Raw genomic sequence first — 13,813 nt, 5'->3', positions numbered from 1 at the left:
TTTCTTTTGCCATTAAAGAAACATTACTTTCTTAACTATATCTGTTTTACTGCCAAGTGTAGCACCATCCTGTTGTGACAACGAAACAAATACTAAATTAAAGGAAAAGCTCTTTCTTAGAAACAACTAACGTAGTAAATCAGCCCTGGCAAAGCCTTATTAAGGAAAAAAGTGGAAACAAAATGATCCAGTTCTAGGATTGACCAAGGTGATGTAACTACATATGTGGAAAAGATAAAATGAATTATTTGAAAAATAATATTGGAAAAAGGTAATTTCCTAGAAAATACAAAAACAATTAAATGGACAAAAGGAATGAACAGGTAATTCACAGAGGACTAAAGCCAAAAGACTGTTAACATTATATGGTGTTTTCCCTGATTGTTGTTCAGGATAATGCAAATTATAGCAATATTTAGTGTATCTTTCAATTAGAAAATACTAAAAACCTAATACTCTCCAATGCTAATAAACAAACACATTATTAATTGTGAGTGAAAGGACAACAATTGAAGAATTAAAATTTGAATGCACATAGTTCAGTTCAGTCGCTCAGTCATGTCAGACTCTTTGCGACACCATGAATCGCAGCATGCCAGGCCTCCCTGTCCATCACCGTCTCCCGGAGTTCACTCAGACTCACATCCATCGAGTCGGTGATGCCATCCAGCCATCTCATCCTCTGTCGTCCCCTTCTCCTCCTCCCCCCAATCCCTCGCAGCATCAATCTTTTCTAATGAGTCAACTCTTCGCACGAGGTGGCCAAAGTTACTGGAGTTTCAGCTTTAGCATCATTCCTTCCAAAAAACACCCAGGGCTGATCTCCTTTAGAATGGACTGGTTGGATCTCCTTGCAGCCCAAGGGACTCTCAAGAGTCTTCTCCAACACCACAGTTCAAAAGCATCAATTCTTCGGTGCTCAGCCTTCTTCACAGTCCAACTCTCACATCTATACATGACCATTGGACAAACCATAGCCTTGACTAGATGGACCTTTGTTGGCAAAGTAATGTCTCTGCTTTTGAATATGCTGTCTAGGTTGGTCATAACTTTCCTTCCAAGGAGTAAGTGTCTTTTAATTTCATGGCTGCAATCACCATCTGCAGTGATTTTGGAGCCCAGAAAAATAAAGTGTGACACTATTTCTACTGTTTCCCCATCTATTTCCCATGAAGTGATGGGACCAGATGCCATGATCTTCGTTTTCTGAATGTTGAGCTTTAAGCCAACTTTTTCACTCTCCTCTTTCAGTTTCATCAAGAGGCTTTTTAGTTCCTCCTTTGAGAAACCATCCAGTTGAAACAAAAATACTACCATATAAGTATATTTAAATAGGAATATTTATTGTTGTAGTGTTATAGATAATAAAACTAAAACTTGACATTACTGAATGCTTATTGGTTCAGAAAAGATTGATTAAATTATAGCTCAGATATATTAGTCAATGTAAATGCAACTATTACAAATTATCAAGTTATATTTCCTTATCAGAAAATATAAAAAGAACCAAAGTAATTAGGACCAATTTTTTTCAATGAAAACAAAAACTGAACCTTAAATTAATATAATTTTGTATTTTCTATATAAGTTAGTGTGCAGAATGGTATATTATTGTTTCACTAATTCAACTAGCATATATCCCTTTTGTAATTTGAAACACAGGAACGATTAATGACTGGTATTCATAATTGGAAGAAGATAGAATTGGAGATGGATAGGCAGGGTTAAGGTGGCATGGTGGTAAAGAATCCACCTGCCAGTGCAGGAGGCACAAGAGATATGGGCTCAGTTCTTGGGTCAGGAAGATCCCCTCTAGTAGGGAATGGTAACTTTCTCCAGTATTCTTGCCTGGAAAATTCCTTGGACAGAGAAGCCTGGCAGGCTACAGCCCATGAGGTCACAGAGTCTGACATGACTGAGCCTGTGTGCACGCACACACACACACACACACACACAAGTGTGGTTAAAGAGGGTAGGAAGAGGTTCATAGTTTTGTTTATTAGAAATGTTCTTGTTAAGTCACTATAACCTCAATGCTAAATCCATAGTCAATTTATACCCCTTATCATATCTGACCTATAAACAGCATTTGATGTAGATGGCCATGTTCTCTTTTTTGATATTTACTTAGCTTTAGATGTCATACTTTCTTGATTTTTCTCTTACCTCATTGGTTGTTCATTGTCTACCTGCTTTGGTAGATTCTTCTCTTGTCCCTAATATTCTAATGTGAAATTTCCCAGAGGTCATTCCATGGCCCTCTAGTATTTTTATCTATATTCACCCACTTGTTGATCTCATTTTGTCTTGTATCTTTGTATAAAACTTGATCAATCCCCTAATATCTATTCATAGCTCTGACCTCTAGTGTAATCTTCAGATTCATATATACAGCTTCCTACTTGACACTGATACTTAGATATTTAATGAACTTGTTTCAAAAGCAAACTACAGCTTTACCTCCTCCACATCTCTTTTCCAAATCTGTTTCCCTTGCAGCCTCTCCCATCTCCTAAATTATAACCCTACCCTTCCAGTTTTTCAAGTCTTAATTTCTTTGGAATCATACCTCACCTCTCAGGAAGTGCTAAGAAATACTGTTGGTTTCATCACTGAATATATATTCAGAATTTGACCAATCCACATACCCTCTACTTCCAGTACCTTGGTGCAACCAACATAAGCTCATACCTTAAAAAAAAAAAATAGCATTTTTATTTGTATTCATAAATATCCTTGTCACCTCTCCAACCTAGTGTTAACAGAGAAAACAAAAGAATCTCTATGGACTGAATGTTTGTGTCTCTACCCTTCAACTCATATGTGAAGCCTAATCTCCAATTTTATGGTATTTGGAGGTAGGCCTTTGGGAGATAATCAGGTTTAGATAAGGTTAGGAGGGTAGATCCCACATGATGTCATTAATGTCCTTTTAAGAAGAGGAAAAGACATCAGAGCTTCCTCTTTCTGCCACGTGAGGATACACATGGAGGTAGATATTTATATGCCAAGAAGCAGGATCTTATCAGATACTTAATCTGTTCACACCTTGATTTTGAATTTCCCAGTCTCCAGAAATGAGGCAGAAATGTTTATTGTTAAACTACCTAGTCTATGGTGTTTTGTTCTAGCAGCCCTAAGAGAATAGGACATAATCCTTCTTAAATGGGAGTACATTCTGCCCTCCATATTCACAGGTTCTGCATTCTCAAATTCAATCACAGATTGAAAATACTCAGAAGAGAAAATTCCAGAAAGTTCCAAATAGCAAAGCTTGAATTTGCACACCAGCAACTATTTACATAGCATTTACATTGTATTTACAACTGTTTTACATAACATTAGGTATTACAAGCAATCAAGATGAAAGTACATGAGAGGATGTGCAAAGGTTATATGCAAACACTGCAGCATTTTATATAAGTGACCTGAGCATTTGCAGACTTTTTTATTATTTTCAAGAGAAACTAAGTTCACATTACTCTTCTGCTAAAACTACAATGGCTGGCCAGTTCCTCACAATAGATTCTAAAATCCTTAAAATGACCTCTAAAGTTTTAGGTCACTGGATTCAAATTACTGCCCTGACTTCCTTTACTCTTTCTCTTTTCCTGGCTCTCAACAGTGCAGCTACACTGGTCTCCAAGAGTTTCCTACAACTCCCAAGCAAACTCCCATATTCAGGACTGTGATCCCACTCTCCTCCCTGTCTAGTATATTCTTGCTCCTTATAGCTGTTTGGCCAACTCCCAAACCTACTTCAAGTCTGCTCAAATCTTACCCTCACAATGAGACCTACCTTTACCACACTATTTAATAGCACATTTGTTCTGTCCCTGGTGGCTCAGATGGTAAAGAAACTGCCTGCAATGTGGGAGACCTGGGTTCGATCCCTGGGTTGGGAAGATCCCCTGGGGAAGGTCATGGCAACCCACTTTAGTATTTCTGTCTAGAGATAGAGAAGCCTATTGGGCTACAGTTCATGGGGTCACAAAGTGTTGGACATGACTGAGCCATTAAGCAGGAGATTATGGGATTATTCTGTCTACTCTGACCCCAGAAGCTGTAAATCTACTTCCCTGCTCTATTAATATTTTTTATTCTGTAGAACTTATCATCTTCAAATATATTTTATAATTTTCTCATTATATTCACTTTTACTATCTATCTCCCATTATCTAAAATATAAGCTCCTCAAGGGTAGAGATCTTTGCTTTCTTCTCTGATATACTTCAAGCACCTGAAAAAGGGCCTGGTGCTGAGTTAGTAAATGCTGGATTGATGAAGAGGCCTGGACAAATTAATGATAATCTAAGTTACAATTATAGTGAAAAGTGAAGTCACTCAGTCGTGTCCGACTCTTTGCGACCCCATGGACTGTAACCTACCAGGCTCCTCCGTCCATGGGATTCTCCAGGCAAGAATACTGGAGTGGGTTGCCATTTCTCTCTCCAGGGGATCTTCTGACCCAGGGATTGAACCTAGTCTCCCACCTTGCAGGCAGACATTTTAACCTCTGAGCCATCAGGCCTCCCTGACTTGTTACAATTAAGTAACTACATGTAAATTACAATTATATGTGCTGAATATCCCAAAATATGTATAGATTCATGGCATTTATTAAACGTGTAGTTTAGGAAAAGATAGTATGAAGTTAGAGAAAAATGTATAAATTGCTAGTCTTGTTCAACAAGGAATGCCAAAGAACAAAAAATAACTTCTCAGGGTAGATTTGGGTATTGTTTACAGCCAAAGCAGGAAAAAAGAACCTCTGCAAAACTTTGCTTGGATCCAAATATGTAAATGTACCACATATTTATGCAGTATATTTATGTCTGCTCTGCTAGACAATACACAGTCCTCTCTAGTTTTTCAAAAAAGCACAGAATTATAAAAGATGGGTTGGAGTAACACACAATTATAAAATCAAAGTAGTACTTGCCTATTTGCCTTAAAGTGCATATATCTTCATGTTTGTAGTGTGAAAAAGGAAAGCAATCGGCACTCCTGAACTCATTTTTAGAAAAAGAAAATAGAGTGATTTCAAAATTATTTTTATATTGGATTTTTTGTTGATTTTCATATGAAGAGGAATGTTTAATTTCTCATAGGATCGTATAATGACTATTAGTTTGTTGTCTTAGCATTTAATGAACTGTAAGCATAATGTGATGAAAAGATTGTTTCTATTTGGCCAAACATTTCACTTGGTTGTTGATTCATACGTTCTACTTTAAAATAAGTCACTGTGACCTCCAGGGAACTAAATCTTCAAAAGATCTATTAAATATATCAATTTCATGTGTCAGAACCAAAGTAAGAATTTTATACATTTAATTTACCTGCATAATACCTTTTCTTCATATTTAACACTTATGTTGCTGAAAAACCAGTGGAGTGGAGAAGGAGGAGTGTGAATCATGAGGAAACCTTTGAGGGCTGCTGATACAGCTGTTGCTGCATCTGGGACACCAAGTGGACTCTGGAACAGATGCAGCCTTGGGGAACATTGTCTCCTTTACAGAGCAATTATTAACCAGACTTAATACCATTTTAAGTATTCTATTACCAGAAAATGGTCTTATCCTTACCTCTTTAAAGGTTTTATTGCACTACGTAAGTACATACTCAGGAGAACATTTGTGTGTGTGTGTGTGCGCGTGCATGTATGTGTTCTCAGCATATGTGGTTTACATGATTCTGAACATCTACATTATAAAGTTATTTACAAACGAAAACTACTCTACACTAGTGTGCTTTTCCAGCAGTCAGTCAGTGAGAGTCCTTCTAGTTGTTCAGCATCTGCATTTCAGTGTTGATTTGTTCTTGTTATTTAATATGTGATCTCATTTTCTTCTCATAACAGTGTTTTGAGTTAAGTATTTTACCTCTGTTTTAATGGAGAAGTTTAAAACTACATGTGTTTTCTGGATCTGAACATATACTCCTTCAAAGTGTCAGCAGCTTGTCATATTGGTCGTTCACTGACATCCTACCATCTTCTCAAGGGACAGTTCTATGTGACTTTCACTCTCTTCAAACCTCCAAACACATGGAGCACATCAACTTGGAATCTGATTGAATAAGCTTGTGAGAGATCAAGAGAGACGGGGAGCCAAGATGAAAAATATATTCCTGGATTAGATAATCAGGATGATGAATATAGGATCTTCCTGAAGGAAAAACTATTACATACACAGGTAATTGGCTCATAGTATGTTTTATTGGATAAATACAACTAACTTAATACCATAACCTTTATGAAGAAGAATCATGGATCCCTTATAGGCAAAACTGAAGAATCATGTGGCTGAAGAAAACCAGCAAAGAGGAGAATGATACAAGAGAGGTGAGCATAAAGCAGGTATAGGAGGAGATCAGTGTGCAGAGGCTTTCTGGAATATAATTGGTATTTGTTTTCATCTAAGTGCAATGAGAAGCCAAACAGTAAAATCAACCCAAGCTTTACTTACTGAATAAATTGATAGGGATTACTGGAAAATTTGAGTTAAATGGTAAGCAGAAACCTGGAATTAAGTGCAAGGATTTTAGATTTGTTCCTCATACTAAAAACATGAATTAATTTTCAGTGATCAATCTCAGGAAGTAAAATGTAATAAATTTATGAACAGTTTTATAGTAACAAGTAATGATACATTGTAACTAAAGATTGTACCCTTGCATTTAATTATCCCTACAAATGAAGTTTATTTTAGGCTTTAAAATTCACAGTGAATTATAAATCTGGTTTTCATTTCAAAAGGTTTGTTAGCATTATACATTTGTAAGATATAATTCATCATTGTATATGGGGGATTGGAAAATATTTGGAAGAATCAGGAATTTCTTCCACACTGATTTAAAAAGGTGAAAAAAGCAAATAGCATAAAGCATTGCATAGTCATTCAATTTCTTTTCTATTAAGATTTTTCCACCATGTTTTTTTTTTGTTTTTTCTTAAAATGTCTTTATTTTGCTTCATCATTCTCTCATATAATCTTTATTGAAATATAATTCATGTGCCATAAAATTAATCCTCCTAAAGTATTTGATTCAATGTTTTTAGTATATTTTAACAAGATTATACAACCACCAATACTATAACTCCAAAATATTTTCATAACCTATCCATTAGCAATCACTCCCCATTCCCCAAATCCCCAGCACCTGGTGGTTATTAATCTACTTTCTGTCACTATTAATTTGTATTCTGGACAGTTCATATAAATGAAATCCTACAATCTGTGATTTTTCATTTCTGGCTTTTTTCAGTTAGCATAATATTTTCAAGGATCATCAATAATATAGCATGTATCAGTACTTCATTACTTTTTATGGGTAAATAAGACTCAATTTTATAGATATAGCACATTTATTTATCCATTGGTCAGTTGATGGACATGAGTCTTTCATTATGGAGGTTACTAATAATGGTGCTATCAACATTGATGTACAGGTTTTTTAGACATGGTTTTAATTATCTTGAGTATATGGTATTTGGTAACTTTCTATGTTTAATTATTTAAGGAACATCCGAACTGTTTGAGGGCTTCAGTGTCTCCACATTCTCATCAACACTTGTTATTATCTATCTTTTTGATCATAGCCAAAGTAGTGAGTGTAAACTGCTAGTTCATTGGGGTTTTGATTTGCATTTCAACAAGCATAAGACAACCCCCTGGATAGGGGAAAATATTTGCAAATGATATGACCAACAGGGAATTAAATGTCCAAAATATATAAATGAATTCTATAACTAAATTAAAAAAAAAAAAAACCTGATTAACAAATGGCCAGAAGACTTGAATAGAAATTTTTCCAAAGAAGACATGCAGATGGCCAACAGGTACATAAAAACCTGTTCAACATCACTTATCAGAGAAATGCAAATCAAAACCACAATAAAGTATCACCTCACAACTGTCAGAATGACTGTCATCAAAAAGTCGACAAATAACAGATATTAGCAAGGATATGGGGAAAGGGAAACTCTTGTACACTGTTGATGTGAATGTAAATTGGTGCCTCCACTATGGAGACCACTATAGAGGTTCCTCAAAAAATCTGAAAATAGAAATACCATATAATCCAGCCTTTCCTATCTATCCAGCCTTTCCTTTCCACTCCTGGGTATATATATGAAGAAAATGAAAAAAACAAAAAAAAACAAAAACTAATTTAAAAAGGCACGTGTATCTGAAGTATCTATAGGAAATTACTTCTAATAGCCAAGATACAGAAGCAACTTGTGTCTGTCAACACATGAATGGATAAAGAAGATATATATATGGATATATATATATAAACACATGTATACACAATGGAATAATAGTCATAAAAGACTTTTTTTTCCTATTTGCAACAACATGGGTCAACTGGAGGGTATTATGCTTGGTGAAATGTCAGAGAAAGACAAACACTGTGTGTTACCAATTGTATGTGGAATCTCAAAAATGAATGAATGAATATCACAAAACTGATACAGACTGATAGATACAGAGAACATACTACTGGTTACCAGAGGGGAGAATGAAGGGAGGAGAGGCAAAATGGTGATAGGGGATTAAGAGGTAGAAACTACTATGGATAAAATAAATAAGCTGCAAAGATATACTGTATATATTGGGAATATAGCCAATATTTTATAATAATTTAAATTGGAGTATAATCTATAAAAATACTGAGTCGATTGTATACCTGAAACCAACATAATATTTAAAATGAATTATAATTAAATGAAAAAGGAAATGAAATTTGATGAGAAATAAAAACAAAAGCACTAGAATAAATAACTGAACAAAGTTCACCTAACCACATTTTTAAAAATGGGCAAATGTCTTAAATAGATTTTTCCCAAAGGAAGGAACCCAAATAGTTAATAAGCATATAAACATATGCTCATCATCTTTAGTCACTGTTGACATGCTTTATTTGGGGGTTCTTTATTTGGTTCCTTTGATGTAAGTTTCTGTTTTTGTGTCAGCACCCTGTTTTTTGGTTACTGTAGCTTGGTAGTATGGGCTGAAGCTTGGGAGAGAGACAGCTCTGGCTGTGTGTGTGTGTGTGTGTGTGTGTGTGTGTGTGTGTGTTTCCTCAAGATTGTAGCCTTTTCTTTTCCACTTAGAGACAATCTTTTAACACTTCTTATAGGTTCAGTTTAGTATTGATGAATTCTTTGAATTTGTTTTTTCCTTGTCTGAGAAATTATTCATCTCTCCTTCATTTCTGAATGATAATCTTGCTGGATAGAGTATCCTTGGTTGTAGTTCTTTCCCTTTTGGCCTTTTAATCATGTTACTCTCCTTTGGCCTGCAAAGCTTCTGCAGAAAATTAAGCCCACAGCTTTAATAGGATTCCCTTGCATGTGTCTTTTTGTTGTTGTTCTATTTTTAGAACTTTCTTTTTATCTTTCATTTTGCTGTTTTAACTATGATATATCTTGTGAAGTGAAAGTGAAAGTCACTCAGTTTTGTCTGACTCTTTGCGACCCCATGGACTCTATAGTCCATGGAACTCTTCAGGCCAGAATACTGGAGTGGGTTGCTATGCCCCCCTCTAGGGGATCTTTCCAACCCAGGGATCGAACCCAGGTCTCCCACATTGCAGAGGATTCTTTACCAGCTGAGCCACCAGGGAAGCACTATTCTAAGTCACTTCAGTCATGTCCGACTCTGTGCAACCCCATAGACGGCAGCCCACCAGGCTCCCCCGTTCCTGGGATTCTCCAGGCAAAAACACTGGAGTGGGTTGCCATTTCCTTCTCCAATGCATGAAAGTGAAAAGTGAAAGTGAAGTTGCTCAGTCGTGTCTGACTCTTAGCGACCCCATGACTGCAGCCCACCAGGCTCCTCCATCCATGGGATATTCCAGGCAAGAGTACTGGAGTGGGGTGCCATTGCCTTCTCCGAGGGAAGTCCTACTTGGGATCTATTTGTGTTTATCTTGTTTGAGTCTCTCTGTGTTTTCCTGTACTTGGATATCTGTTTCCTTCTTCAGATTCAGGAAATTTTCAGCTCAAAATTTATCAAATATATTAAATTTTTTTTCTCTGTTTCTCCCTCCTTTTGGGGGGGGACCCCATTATGCTTGAAGTTGTCTCAGAGTTTCTTAAACTGTGTGTTGTCTGAGTTTCTTAAACTGTTCTCATTTTTCAAATTTGTTTTTCTTCTCACTGTTCTGATTGGACGACTTCCATTATTTTATCTTCCAGATCGCTTATGCATTATTCTCTATCACCTAGTCTGCTGCTAATTCCTTCTAGTATAATTTTCATTTTAGCTATTCTATTCTTCAGGTATGACTGGTTATTTTTTGTATTTTCTAGATCCTTATAAAAATTCTCACTGTATTCATCTATTCTTTCCCCTAGTTCACTTAGGATTCTTATTACTAATACTTTGAAATCTGGTTGTTTATCCCTGTTTCATTAGTTGGTTTTTTTCAGGTTTTCTTCTTTGAAATAAATTCCTCTTTCTTTTCATTTTATAAACTTTTTCTGTCTGTATGAATTTAGCTGAAAGAGTTAAATTTTCCCCTTGTCTTGGAGGTGTATCATTGTGTGGGTGCTTCTGTGTGGAGTAGGTATGTGTGCCCAGTGGCTTTTGTGAAAAAGTAAGGTCTGAAGTGCGTATGGGTCATGTCTTCTACCAGTGTGATCTGACAGCTATCACCTCAGTGGGAGATAAGGCTAGAGATGGAGTAGGTAGAACCAAAGTCAGTTATGAGCCTAGGCTTCTGATATGCCCAGTGGCTGACATCTTTTTTTGTGGTGAGTTGGGATTCCAAAGTGCTGGAACAGAAGAGTCCCTGTGGGTCATGTCAAAGCTGGTTCCGTTTCAGCTCAGCGTGTGTTCTTCTGGCTCCCACCATCAGCTTCAATGCCATGCTTAGGAGCAGTTCTGGAGCAACAGGGGCCAGAGCATGTGACCAGTGTGGGCCAGGGTGTGTACTGGATGGTCCCAGCATAGCACTCAGAGTTCCAGAATGCTCCCAAATCTACCACCTGTGTGAGTGCTAGTAATGCCCTGCCCTTGGCCCCATTCAGATGCAGGGGTAGGTTGAACTGACTGTCCCCCATAACTATGCATTTCATTTGGCACTGACAGCCTTTACTCTAGCGCTAAGCTGCCCAGGAACAGGAGGGGCCAGAGTGGGCTCTCATTGTGACCTGGATCACGTGGTGCAAAGGTCATGGTAAACCAACCAGAGTCCTGTCAGATTCAGTCAGCCTTCTCCATCTTGCTACCGGGAGTAAGCAAGCATAGCATGCTCTGCATGAGTCGAGTCTAGGTTTCTTACAACCCTTAGTCACACTGACTTTCAAACCAGCTAAGAAGATTCATCTTCCCAGGGTCCTACTGGAGGGCTAAGGTACCTAAACCAGTCAATTCCCAGGGAGGATTTCTGAGCCTCTGTAATCCCTTTACAGAGTCCTGGGTCTCTGGGTCCCCTCTTAGGGTAGCAGGTGCTCACCTATTTGCTTCTCTTTCCTTCCTACTTGACTCCACGTGGGTCTTTCTTTACAACCTTGGTTTTATAGGAGCTTCTCTGCCATTCTCCAGTTTGTTTTCAGTGAGATTTGCTCCATCTGTAGGTGTGTTTTTCATCTGGGGGAAAGTGAGCTCAGTGTCCTCCTACTTTGCCATTTTGATCTTCTCTCTTGGGTTGTTGTTGTTGTTCAGTCACCCAGTCATGTCTGACTCTTTGCAACCCCATGGACTGCAGCACACCAGGCCTCTCTACCCCTCACCATCTCCTGGAGTTTGCCCAAGTTTTTTCCTTTGCATCAGTGATGCTGCCACTGTCCAGCCACCTCATACTCTGGTGCCCTCTTCTTCTGCCCTCAATCTTTCCCAGAATCAGGCATCTCTTCGGTTAGGTGACTTTATGTATTTGAGTTTTAAGAGTTCTTGATATATTCTCCCACACTGTGAGCCCTCTTCAATTTCTTATAGTGTTGCTTGAAACACAAAGGTTTTAATTTTGATAAAGTCTTATTTAGGTATTGTTTTTTGTTGGCTTGTGCTTTTGGTGTCATATAAAAGAAAAAACTGCCAATTCCAATATGATGAAAGTTCATGACTACATTCCATTCTATGTGTTTTGTAGTTTTAGCTCTTACATTTAGGTCTTTGATTCATTTTGAGTTCATTTTCTGTGTGGTGTGAACTTCATGCTTTTGTACTTTTAAAATTTTCTCTAGAGATCTTGCTTTTTTTCTTATATGATGACATGGAGAATTTTAAGCCCTTTATCCAGTAATAGAAACTCTTATTAACTTAATGTTTGTGTCCTCTCAAAATTCATAGATTGACGCTCTAAACCCCAGTTTGTTTTTACTTGGAGATTGGGTCTTCGAGGGACTAATTAAGGTTAAGTGAGATTGTAAGGAGATCAGTTCTGAGTGTTCTTTGGAAGGAATGATGCTAAAGCTGAAACTCCAGTACTTTGGCCACCTCATGGGAAGAGTTGACTCATTGGAAAAGACTCTGATGCTGGGAGGGATTGGGGGCAGGAGGAGAAGGGGACGACAGAGGATGAGATGGCTGGATGGCATCCCCGACTCGATGGACATGAGTTTGAGTGAACTCCGGGAGTTGGTGATGGACAGGGAGGCCTGGCGTGCTGCGATTCATGGGTTCGCAAAAAGTTGGACATGACTGAGTGACTGAACTGAACTGAACTGAGATCGAAGAGTGAGGTCTTGATCCAATAGGATTAGTGTTCCTTTAAGAGAGACACCGGAGAAGGCAATGGCACCCCACTCCAGTACTCTTGCCTGGAAAATCCCATGGACAGAGGAGCCTGGTAGGCTGCAGTCCATGGGGTCGCTAAGAGTCGGACACGACTGAGCGACTTCACTTTCACTTTTCACTTTCATGCATTGGAGAAGGAAATGGCAACCCACTCCAGTGTTCTTGCCTGGAGAATCCCAGGGACGGTGGAGCCTGATGGGCTGCGTCTATGAGGTCGCACAGAGTCGGACACAACTGAAACGACTTAGCAGTAGCAGCAGCAGAAGAGAGACACCAAAGAGCTTACTCTTTCTCTGCACGTGTACTGAATAAAGGTCATGTGTGGAATAGTGAAAACATAGCCCTTTGCAAGCCAGGAAAAAGATTTCTCCAGAAATTAAATGGACCTGACCTTGATCAGGGAATTCTAGCCTCCAGAACTGTAAGAAAATAAAGTCATGCTACTAAGCCACCCAGGTATTTTATTACAGTAGACTAATACAGGCCTCAGTGGTACAAACACATATCTAGCATAGAATTCCAGGCTTTTCAATAAAATACCATTTTGACATTCATTGATTAGGGTCCTTCACTTCCTGAAGCTGGGTAACACGTACACTATATCATTGTTCTTACAATGTTTATTGCAGTGCTTCCCAAGCCTCTATTTTTTTTTTTTTTAAATCATTGCTATCACCTTAGGTCTTGTTCTTTTTACTCCATATTAGGATAACTGTCTAATCTGTTCACTAATTTCTTCATGTTCTGTTACCTCTGCAATATGCCATTATGTACACAGGTATATAAATTTTATATTCTTAGAGCTTAATGTACATTATTTCAGTTTATTACTTATAAATTTTCAGAGTTTCCCATTATTTATAGGATTTGCAAACTCCTTAGCCCAATAATGTAAACCCTCCATAACTCTATCCTTACCCTGGTGCTTTGGTATTGGTTTCCTTTGTAAACCCAATATTCAGAGGTTCTCAATAAGAGATGTTTCTCCTCTCTCCCAGAGCCATATAGAAATACTGAGATGATTTTGGTTGTCACTACAGTGTAATGTGCTACTGACA

General features: G+C 37.8%; 1 long non-coding RNA gene across 6 annotated transcripts in view; it reads left to right on the top strand.

The window, feature by feature from the left end:
• Positions 1-13,813, top strand: part of LOC147370963 (uncharacterized) — a 476,306-nt gene that overhangs the window by 370,276 nt on the left and 92,217 nt on the right. Inside the window, exon 7 of one of the 6 annotated variants that reach the window (XR_015165665.1) lies at positions 5,867-6,200. The exons of 4 other annotated variants lie outside the window; for them this stretch is intronic. This is a non-coding gene — a long non-coding RNA (uncharacterized LOC147370963). Of the gene's footprint in view, positions 1-5,393; positions 5,759-5,866; positions 6,201-13,813 lie in introns of those variants that run through there. One more of the 6 variants, XR_015165666.1, reaches the window with a different exon arrangement.

The sequence above is a fragment of the Bos grunniens genome, chromosome 6 (assembly GCF_055505025.1).
Source record: "Bos grunniens cultivar Pamir isolate PY7600 chromosome 6, Bosgru_T2T1.0, whole genome shotgun sequence".
Lineage (NCBI taxonomy): Eukaryota > Metazoa > Chordata > Mammalia > Artiodactyla > Bovidae > Bos > Bos grunniens.
Note: the sequence above shows the minus strand (reverse complement) of the source record. Positions and strands in the feature narration are given on the sequence as shown.